Here is an 11,064-nt window from a genome sequence, read left to right as displayed (position 1 = left end):
CCAGCTCCTGTAGCGGCTGAGACAAGAAGAACACTTGAGCCAGAAACTTTGAGGTTGCTGTGAGCTATAACGATGCCACGGCACTCTACCCAGGGAGAGAGAATGAGACTGTCTCAAAAAAATAGTCCTCTTCAGATGCCAAAGCTGTCAGTGCCTTGATGTGGACTTACCACTACCTAGAACTGCGAGAAATAAATTTGTAAGACACCCAGTTTTATAGTATTTTGTTGTATCCTGCACAGACTAAACCACATCCTTTCTCATTTCGTGGATAAAGTGTATTTTCTTATTTCTTTATAGATATTAACTATACTACTTTTGAACTTTTGTCTGCTGTTTTCTCTGTTTGAGTCTTTTTCTTTCTCTTTAGAACTTTACACACATATCTAGTGATCCCTGGCTGTCTGTTAAGGTTTCATTATGAGGCCCAAAAAGTTGGTGGAGGGTTCTGTGTGCACAAATGTGGCTTATCCAGTGGGGTTCTCAGAGGTGATCTTGCAAAGAACTAGCTTATTCACTGTGGTGGGTCTCTCCTCTCTGGCCATCCTTTTTTTCCCCAGGGAATGATCATCTCCTAACTGACTGCCAGTACTGGAGGCAGGTTGCAGTAAGGAGCCCAAGAATCCCACTAATGTGTGCCTGAATTCTGAACCATCCTCTGTCCTTACTGCCCACAATGACTCTCAAGTCTTAACAACTAAATTATTTTAACATAAGAAGATATTAAGAAGGTCAAGTGGTTCTCCTCATTCACCTACTAGTATGAATTTGTATCTGCTCAGTTTGCTTTTCCTGTAGCCCTTGGCTGATATCAACTGCCCTGAGGAAATGGGAGTCTGGTGGGTCAGGAAGTGGGAACAAGTGGGTAATTTGGGGTTGTAGTCTCTCTCAGCAGGAAAACAACCCAGAAAGGGCAAGGCAGATTAGGGGAGGGGGCTGGAATCCAGTGATTAGGGCCCTGGACCTGGATACCAAAAGGGTAGCGGGAAACTAGGAAATCAAAGCAATTTATACTTAAATAGAGCTCAGAGCCAGGGCTCTGTGTAGAGAAACCGATGACCTGTTTTTTTCCTCCTCCTCTGCTGAGATCCTGCCTTCAAAGGTCCGGAGCTCAGCTACAGCAAGAGTTGCACAGCACTATGCAGGCAAACCTGAAAGGCCAGTCACCCTGAGAGAGAGAGTTTCTAGGGGAAAACACATTCTTTTTTCCAAACAACCAACTTACAAATGATCTTTGGACCATGTCCTGCATATGAACTGAGACTTGATTCACCTATAATGGGCCAACTCTGGTAGTGCCAAGGGAGAGAGAGACCATTAGCAGAAATGAAAAAGCAAAAAATCTCCTTTTAGTCCATTAGGTTAAAAGAGGGTTTTTCATCCTTTATTATTCATGATTTCTGACTTCAGTTACGGTTTCCTGGAACAAATGTTATGGTTCTATTTCAGCTTCTATTTACTGAGGCAAATAGATGCTTATCAGCAGTCATGCTACAAATTGCTAAGCAGCCTGTAAGGCCTTTGGTGCTGTGACCTCTTTTGCAATTCTTTGACGTCTTGTCAGCCAAGTTATTTTCTGTGTCTCAAACAGTTTCCAAAAGCTGGATGTGTGTGCGCATACCTATGTGTGTGTATCTGTATAAGTATCTATAATTTTCTTTTATACATATAAATATCAATATTTTGTATGTGAATACAGTTTTTTTTAAACTCAATTGAGTAAAAGCAGACTTTGGTTTTTACTTTACAGATCTCATTCCCAAAAAATTAAGAATGAAGGGTCCCAAAGATCTCCCCCCAACATTAGGAAGTCTTGGGTAGGAGCGAAGAAAGTCAGCATGAGATAAGAAAATCTTAGGTCAGTGACCTTGCTTGGGGACCACTGGAGGATGCAGTGACCCCCCAGGCGATTTCACCAACCACTGCTTCAGGGTGACAGCATGGTCTCCTGTGATGTAGATAGGTCTGAAATTTTCAGTTTTTCTTTCAGGTTCCCCTTTTTCAGTCTCCAAGGGCGGGGGGGGGCAGAAGGGAAGCCTGAATAAGGCATAAATGAAAGAGGAAGTGTCTCAGCTCTAACCAGACACAAACAGCAGCCCACTCACTTGGTGACCTCCACGGAAATATTGAAGACATGCTCTGTGTCTCTTTAGACTTTCTAGGGGAGGGGACAGCTGCTGCCCAGAGGCAAGTGGCTTCCCTTTGGGAAAGGTCAGTGCAGGGAGCACAATAGCCAGACTGATTGACAAGGACAAGAAAGACCTTCTTGCCCCTGGTTGCCCCTCAAAGCTTCTTCCCCACAAGGTAGAAACCACTTTGCTCACAATGTGGAGGTGCCCAAGGTTATGTCAAATGCAGGTGCCTTCTGAGGGGATTACCCTAGGACCATGAGCCGTTAACCATGGGCCTCAAATTCGCCCTCCCAGGCAGTCAGCAACTCCCCACTGAACACCTGTGAGGTCCCCTGGTGCAAGCTTAGGGGCAGGGCTAGCAGGTCCCTGAGACCCCTGCAGCAAGTGACAGAGGCAAGTGTGGTGCAGAAGGAAATGGAATGAGAGTGTCACCCTCACTAGCATAGTTTAAAAACATGTATTTCTTGTGCAATGTAAAAATTTCTATTTGAGCCAACATAATGAAGGAGAGCAATTTGACACACTTATAATAGAAAATTTGGGAATGATGGGAGAATAGGCAAAAGAAATAACCTTTTGCTCAGAATAACTCTTGGGCAAACCTTTTGACTTTTTTGTGGTGCACATTTTTTTTTTTTTTTTTTTTTGGAGACAGAGTTTCACTTTATTGCCCTTGTAGAGTGGCAATAGTTGTAGAGTGCTCTGGCATCATAGCTCACAGCAAGCTCAAACTCCTGGACTCAAGCAATCCTCTTGCCTCAGCCTCCAGGGTGGCTGGGACTACAGGCACCTGCTACAATGCCAGGATGTTTTTAGAGACAAGGTCACTCTTGCTTAGGCTGGTCTCAAACTCCTAATCTGAAGGGATCCACCCTCCTTGGCCTCCCAGAAAGGTAGGATTACAGGCATGAGCCACCTCATCTAGCCAGGAGTGCACATTTTTCAAAGAATTGTGATAATGTGAGACCCCAAAATTGTGCATTCTGATTTCTTGGTCTATTGTTTTCTTATTCCAGAAACAATACTCAGACCATAAGGGTGTTCTTCACAGGGTAGTTTGCAAAACTGAAAAGCTGGAAAGGAATGTTCACCACTAGTATTTACAAATAAATTCAATAAAATTATTCTTTCACAATAAAATATTATGTAATCATTAAAAATATCAGTCTTACATATTTATTAGCCTGAAAGGATGTCCCCCAAGGTCTTGTTTGCCAAAATCTTTTAAACTTTTTTTTTTTTTTTTTGTAGAGACAGAGTGTCACTGTACCGCCCTCGGGTAGAGTGTCGTGGCGTCACACGGCTCACAGCAACCTCTAACTCTTGGGCTTAAGCGATTCTCTTGCCTCAGCCTCCCGAGCAGCTGGGACTATAGGCGCCCACCACAATGCCCGGCTATTTTTTTGTTGCAGTTTGGCAGGGGCTGGGTTTGAACCCGCCACCCTTGGTATATGGGGCCGGCGCCCTACTCACTGAGCCACAGGCGCCGCCCATTAGGAGGGAATTCTGTGCTGTTTACTTTTTTTTTTTGGAAACAGTCTCAAGCTGTCACCTTGGGTAAAGTGCCATGGCGCCACAGTTCACAGCAACCGCCAACTCAGGCTTAAGCAGCAGTTGTCTTCCCTCAGTTTTTCTATTTTAGTAGAGATGGGGTCTTTTGCTCAGGCTGGTCTGGAACTCATGAGCTCAAGCAATCCACCCACCTTGGCCTCTCAGAGTGCTGGGATTACAGGCGTGAGCCACTGCACCGAGCTTTACTTTTTTTCTTGATATTTTTTAGTATTCTTCACACCTTTTTGCTATGAGAATTTATTAGTTTTATATTTTTTAATCATTTACTTTGAAAAAATATGTAAATCTATATTTATTGATATAAAATACATTATGTAGTGAGTTAAAATGAGGCTTACAAAACATACATAGTAAGATACCATTTCATATTCTATATTTTTACATATAAATATCTATATGTACATTTAGATATAAATATCAACATTTGTATTTATATAAAATAAAATATAAACATTAATATATATAAATTATCTATTTATATATAATATATAAATTTATGAATGATATTTAAAAGTACATGTACATATTAAATGTATGAAAACAAGATTAGAAACTTGTTATCTTGTGTTTTGTGATGACCCTGTTGTATTTTACACAATAATGATGTACAGTGGTAAATGATATTTTCATTCTGGGAAGAAAGGAGTAGTATTTGGGCTAAGTCTAGGAGGAGCAGAGCCTGGCCCGTCCCAGGCAGCCCAGGCTGAGGGCACAGCGCATGTGAAAGGCACAAAGCCACAACACAGCCTGGCAGAGGTTGGCACACATTGCCCCTGGCATCTGACCCCACCCGTGTTCTGTCCTTCTGGTAACTCTCTTCTCACTTTTCTGGGTCACTGCTCTCTCCTAGCTGCCCAGTCAGCCAAGCAGGCACCTGGAGGGGCCCTGAGAGGCTGAAGTTCAGGCTATGACCCACTGCACAATCTTCACGGGATACCAGCCTACACATGCACGGTGCGCAGGGACCATGCAATCCGCGGTCAGTGGACTTGGGTCCAAGTTGAGGTGCTACCAGCTTCTGGGTGGCCTTTCTTGAACAAGATACTTTACCTCCCAGTGTCTTTATCCATGAATATGGACAATAAGAACCTCTGGCCCACAGGATTATCGAGAGGATTACATAAACGTGGGAACAGCTCCTCACAACTATTACCGCAAGGTGCCATACTGTTGTAATAACCACTGCCCAGCAAAACCCCAAAGGCAGAACCCCAAAGTCCTGATATTTAACAGATCCTTCTTTTGCTAAGAAACCGGTGCTGGTGACAAATCCCCATGATGTACCCTTGCGGCTGAGCTTGTTGGTCACAAATTCTAATTATGGAAATAATCTCTGACAGAATGGCCTGTTGAGTGAGTCACTAGGGATGGTTTAACTCTCTGGGCCTGGGCTGCTCCTGGGAATGATTTGGAGAAATATATATTTTAATAAAAAGGAAGGAGTGGCTTTTAATTATTTTCCCCCAGGCAGTTTTAACGTGTAACCCTGACAGTAATTGGCTTCTGAAATAGCAGGTGGTGAGTTATTTTTGCTTCTTCGTAGCTCTTTCCTTTTCACTTACTCCCGTGTAGAGTCTCTCATTTTACATACACACCTCTGTTGATTCTGGGGAAAATATTTTGAATGGTAATTCAAATAACTTCAGTCCTTTTATAAAACATGAGAAAATTGTGGATGGCTGTGAAGTGACTTGCAGACTTAGGTTTTTAGGTGGGAGAGGGAGTAAGGACATTGCTTTGTTTCAAGGTTAACTACGTCTTCCTCCTTGATGTTTGCATTTCTTATCTGGAGTCTTTTTGAGCTTGTTTTCTGCATTGTCGAGGTATTTATTCACATTTAAAGCTCTTTGAGTGTGTTCTCAAGGCCCGGCAGTTAGCACAGACGCTGGCTTCAAGAAGCCGTGGCTTGGAGCCCCAGCTGTGGCTCTCACTGGCTGTGTGACCTGGGACAAAGGGTTAGGAAACTTCTCTACTCCTAGGATAGAGAGTTGTTGTAAGGATTACATACGATACGGTAAGCACCTGTGCTACTTGTTCTTATCATGCACATAAACCCTGAAGAAATGGATTCTGCCATTCGCTGTAGTAAAGATCCAGAAAAACAGGAGTTGGAATGAAACATGACCTACTACTGATCTCCTGGAGGTGACCCAGCCCAGCAAGGTTGGATAGGCCTCTGCGTTATCCCAGGGAGAAGAATGTAGAGAAACCCAGAAGCTATCTTACTGAACCCTCAAGGCTGGACACATGTTCACAGACCAGCGCCTTCACTCCCTTCACTCCCAGGAGGCACGGGAAACCAACTGATAACAAGTTTTCTTAGTAAACACAAGGAATTAGTTGAGTGACCCTCATGACCACTCTAAGTTTGGCACTTCCTCTCTCTCTTTGCCTGTGAACACACAGCAAATGTTGGCCATCTGTGAACCAGGAAGAAAGCCCCCACCAGAACCCAACCACTCTGGTACCGTCATCTTGGGCTTCCCAACCACTACTGCGAGTAATAAATGTTTGTGGTTTGAGCCACCCAGTCCATGGTATTCTGTTAGAGCAGCCCTGAACACACTAAGACACCCAGAAGTCCACCCACTCTGTGAGATCAGGGCTGTCTCAGACCTGGAAGGTAAGTGCTGCTGGACAGAGTTGGAGGAATGACTGTTAGGGAGCCTGTTTCACCTCCTTTCTCTGTTCTTGGCCAGTCCCCTTTCTGCTTGGCACATTAAGATACGTTCTAAGGGAATGTTAGGAGTATTTTTGTAAATATCTTTCTCTTACAAACTCTCATTCTATCTCCCAAGGTGACTTTACATTTCTTTTCTAGTCCATATTTGTTAGTCTTAGGGTTTAATTCTCCGGGTAGCATTGCCAAATACGATACAGGACTTTCAGTTACATTTGAATTTCAGATAAACAATGAGTAAGTTTTTAGTATAAGTATTTCCCAAATTTTTATTCCGCAGGACACAATACAAAACATTACTCGTTGTTCCTCTGAAATTCTAATTAATCAGATTGTATTTTTATTTGCTAAATCTGGCAATCCTATGTCCAAGAGAAATCCTTTAGTTCCCTGTCTCCAAATTCCTGGAGGTGTTGGTGACCTCTTGGTTGCTCTCATAACTTATACACACTTCTGAGAAGGCTCAGAAGGGGTGTGGAAAAGAACACACACTACACAAATAGTGAATATTTCCCCATGCAAGGCCCAGTGCTGAGTGATTTAGGGAGAATGAAGTCCAGTAAAACCCACTTCTAGGAGCTCATAGTGCAAAATATACAAATAGCTCCGGGGGCAGAACACAAGAGCGAGGAGGAGGGTGTGCCAAGTGCTCCAAGTTCAAGCAGGAGAGAGGGCATGGAGGGGCTGGATGAAGAAAGATTCCTGATAGGGGAGGTACTAAAGATGTGCCTTCAAAACTTAGGTGGAGACAGGGTGGTCCAGTGTTCTCAGTGGAGGGAATAACTTGAGCCAATGGGGAAGAAAGAGGAAAAGTTTGTGGCAGATTTGGTGGTTTTATTTGGTTAGAGCATGGAAGACCTAAGGAATAAGGCTGGAAAAAGTAGTTTAGACTAAATAAACATGCAAACAAAAACAAGCCAAAAAAAGAACTCAGGGTCACGGAAACATTTTGTGACTATAATCTTCAAACACTGAACAATGTTCCCTAACATTCTCCCGGGAGAAGAGGTAGAATATTATCTTATCCTCCAAAGAATTGGTTTTTATCCCATCTAGAGTAAGTTTCATTCACAGACACAGCCAACATTTAACTCATTCTTGGGTTCAGGCAAACGGTACGTGAAAAGTATCAGATATCTTCAAGCAAAGCAGTCAATGTACAGGTGAGGGTGACAGAAGAAAGTACAGAAGTTTCTTGCTTTACAGATTAGGGGCCATCCTAAGATTTTTCTGAATAATAAATTTATTTCCCTGTTTTTCAATGAAAAATGAGTCTCCTGGCTCGGCGCCCATAGCACAGTGGTTGTGGTGCCGGCCACATGCACCGAGGCTGGTGGGTTCGAACCCAACCCGAGCTAGCTAAACAACAACAACTGCAACAAAAATATAGCCAGGCGTTGTGGCAGGCACCTGTCGTCCCAGCTGCTTGGGAGGCTGAGGCAAGAGAATCGCTTAAGCCCAAGAGTTGGAGGTTGCTGTGAGCTGTGATGCCACAGCACTCTACCGAGACTGACAGTGAGACTGTCTCCAAAAAAAAAATGAGTCTCCTAGGCTTTCAAGCTGAACCTGCTAATGTATCATGTGGTCTTTAGCAAGTATGCAAACTAAAGACTCCAATGAGACTGTTTTCTCATCTATCAAATGTAGCCTTCCAGTCAATGGCAGAGGAAGCTCTTGGTCATGGAGGGTTAAGCAGCACAATGGGCCCTCCACGACGGACCTCCCCATTCCTTCTCAATAAAATGAATATAGATCAACTGACTTCTAGGATTGAGCCACTTGAAAGGTGTCCCAGGTGAAGAATTAGGAAAGGTGGAGGACAGGGAGTGACTTGTCACAGTGGTGGCCCCATGAATCGCACCTCCTGGTATCCAGACCCTTGTTGTAGACGGGATCACTGGAATCTGGGCTGCTTAAAGCGCAGAATGTAACAGAAGTGGCCCCATGCCAGCTCTAGGGTTACCTACACCTTAAGAAAGACGGGTGGGTTTGCATAGTCTTGGGAGCCCTGAGCCACCATGGAGCAGGTCTGATTATCCTGTTAGAGATGCTGGTTGGAGGGAGAGCGGCCCCTGAGACTGTGGAGGAGACCTGAAGAACTCAACCAGACATGTGGCCCTGTTCAAGATGACTCAGCTACCTCCGGACTACTGAGCAAATCAGTTGAGACCCCTGCCCTGGGATCAGAGACACCATCTCGGGCCAGCCACCCTTCCATGCCCTGTTTGAATTTCGACCCACAGATTTGTGGGCAAGTAGCATCTTGGTTGTTTTTAAGGCACTACATTTGGAGGCCGTCTGTTATGCACCAATATGTAATGAAACCCCATCCTCACAGGAAGAGTAAGATACATATTAGGAATCTGTGCTGTGTGACTAGTCTCCTCAGTGTTAAAAGAAAGGACACCCCGGAACTTGGGAGGCCGAGGTAAGTGCATCACCTGAGCTCAGGCGTTCAAGACCAGCCTGAGCGAGAGCAAGACCCTGTCTGTAAAACATTGGCAGGTGCCTGTAGCTCCACCTACTAGGGAGGCTGAGGCAAGAGAATCGCTTGAACCCAAGAGTTTGAGGTTGCTGTGACCATGGCACTCTACGGAGGGCGACCAAGTGAGACTCGGTCTCAAAAAAAAAAAAAAAGAAAGGACATGTCCAGCCCAACATTTACTATTGGGGACCGAGAAGGAATTCCCTGAGGACTGGAGTTTCTGGACCCTGGAGTGGCAGTGGGTGACACACACCTAGTGGAGTTTCTCAGCTTCTACTCGGGGCGCCCTGGGCAGAGGGACCTGCTCCTGGTGGGTCAGCCACAGGTGTGCTTCCGCAAAGAGGAAAAATTGCACAGAGCTGCATTCAGAGGGGTGCTTTGGTACCCCAGAGTCAGTGTGCCTCTACTGAGCAGATGCCAGGGGGTTCCCTGCATTCTGGGCAATAGCAACAAACTGGGAGTGGAGTGGAGGGAGGGAAAGACAGGGGCCAAAAACACTCCATGAGGCAGCAAAGGCAGCTGCCAAGGTTTCTTCAGCCAACCCAGGGCAGTAAAGCAGGACCCGCCACCCAGTATGGAGGTCCAAGGGGCCATCTGAGGAGTGGGCAAAATCCAGGGCAGGGTTAGATGCTGGACTTTGAAGCCTGCACATATATGACAGGGTCAGGAGGGGACAGCATGTCCTGTACACAAGGGTGGCACCCACAATGTATAGATGCAGGTGTGCCCTGCTGTGGACAAAGGCTGCTGGGGCAGTTGGCAGGTCAGTGCAGGGGCCGGCAGGGGCAGGTAGGAGCGCCCCATATGAGCCAGACTATGATGGAAGGTCAGGCCTGTGCCTGCTTCCTCATGGACTCTTAGCACCTTGCACGTAATAGATGTTCAATCATTGCTTGCCAGAGGGATGGATGGATTTTGCTATTGGTTCCCTGGGAGATGTTGAAGCTGTTTCCAAAGAGGTGAGCCCAGGGACAGCAGTGAATCAGAAATGGTGGCTGAGCCGGAGAAGGCCTGTGAGGTTTCTGCAGGGTCCCAAGGAGAGGAGGTGAGGGCAGGACCAAAGGAGGGAAAAACAGAGCTGGAGATGAGGATGCAGGGAGCATTGTCTTTGGGAAGATCCTGCCATGAGGGTCTAAGGGACCCGGGCTGTCATCCAGCCTCACCCTTACATCGCTGTACGACCTGGGCATGGGGCTGTCCCTCTCTAAGGCCCAGCGCCATCTCTGTGCATCAGAGGAGTCAGATAAGAAGTTTCCCTTCCGCTCAGACACTGCAATGCTGAGATTTGGTGACTGATGTCAAGTGTGGGTGGGGCAGCGTCAGGGAAGGGAAGGAGCCTGAAGGGTCAAAGACAGCTGAGGAGGGATGTGGAGAAAATGACGTGGTCCTGGGCAGAAATGGGAAGTCTCAGGAGGAGAGCAGAGCTGGGAGGGAAGGATGACGGGAGTGCTTTAGGGAAGTCTCATCTCCAGAGCAAGCAGGGGATCAGGCCCCAACTCACAGCCAATGGGAACGTTACCTCTGTAGCTAGACATGGTGAGTTGAGCATGATCCCCACCAAATAGCCATGTCGCATCCGCCAAACTTGTATTATCTTCTACAGAAAAAAGAGAGAAAGAGAGATCCTTGCAGATGCGATTAGTGAGGGTCCTGAGATTGGGGGATTGTCCTGGATTCCACAGGTGGCCCTGATACAGGTGTCCTTATGAGAAGGAGATAGAGGGAGACTGGACACACAGAGAAGGAGACAGGGCAGGGACAGAATTGAAGAGCTGGCCTGGAGCACCAGAGTGATGCAGCCACAGGCCACCCGAAGCCAGAAGAGGCAAGGATGGGATCCTCCCCTGGAGCCATCAGAGGGAGAACAGCTGCGCAAAATGGATGTTGGACTTGGCCTCCAGAACCGTGAGAGAATAGATTTCTGTCGTTATAAGCTGCTGAGAGTTTATGGTAATTATAACAGACACAGGACAAGAATACACTGGCCACCCCACAAGTCCCAGCCCCTCGACTCACAGCCAGGTCCCCTCGCCCTTACTCTTGGTTCGGTGCTTTCTGTGTGCTGTCTCTCAGTCCTCCCAGCATCCCCACCTCCCGAAGGAGAAACAGCAGGTGCAGAGAGGTCAAACCACGTTTGGAAGGCATCAGAGCTGGTCAGTGACAGCCCGATTCACAGTGAGATGGGTGTCATGCCG

Source organism: Nycticebus coucang, chromosome 18, assembly GCF_027406575.1.
Source record: "Nycticebus coucang isolate mNycCou1 chromosome 18, mNycCou1.pri, whole genome shotgun sequence".
Taxonomy (NCBI): domain Eukaryota; kingdom Metazoa; phylum Chordata; class Mammalia; order Primates; family Lorisidae; genus Nycticebus; species Nycticebus coucang.
Note: the sequence above shows the minus strand (reverse complement) of the source record.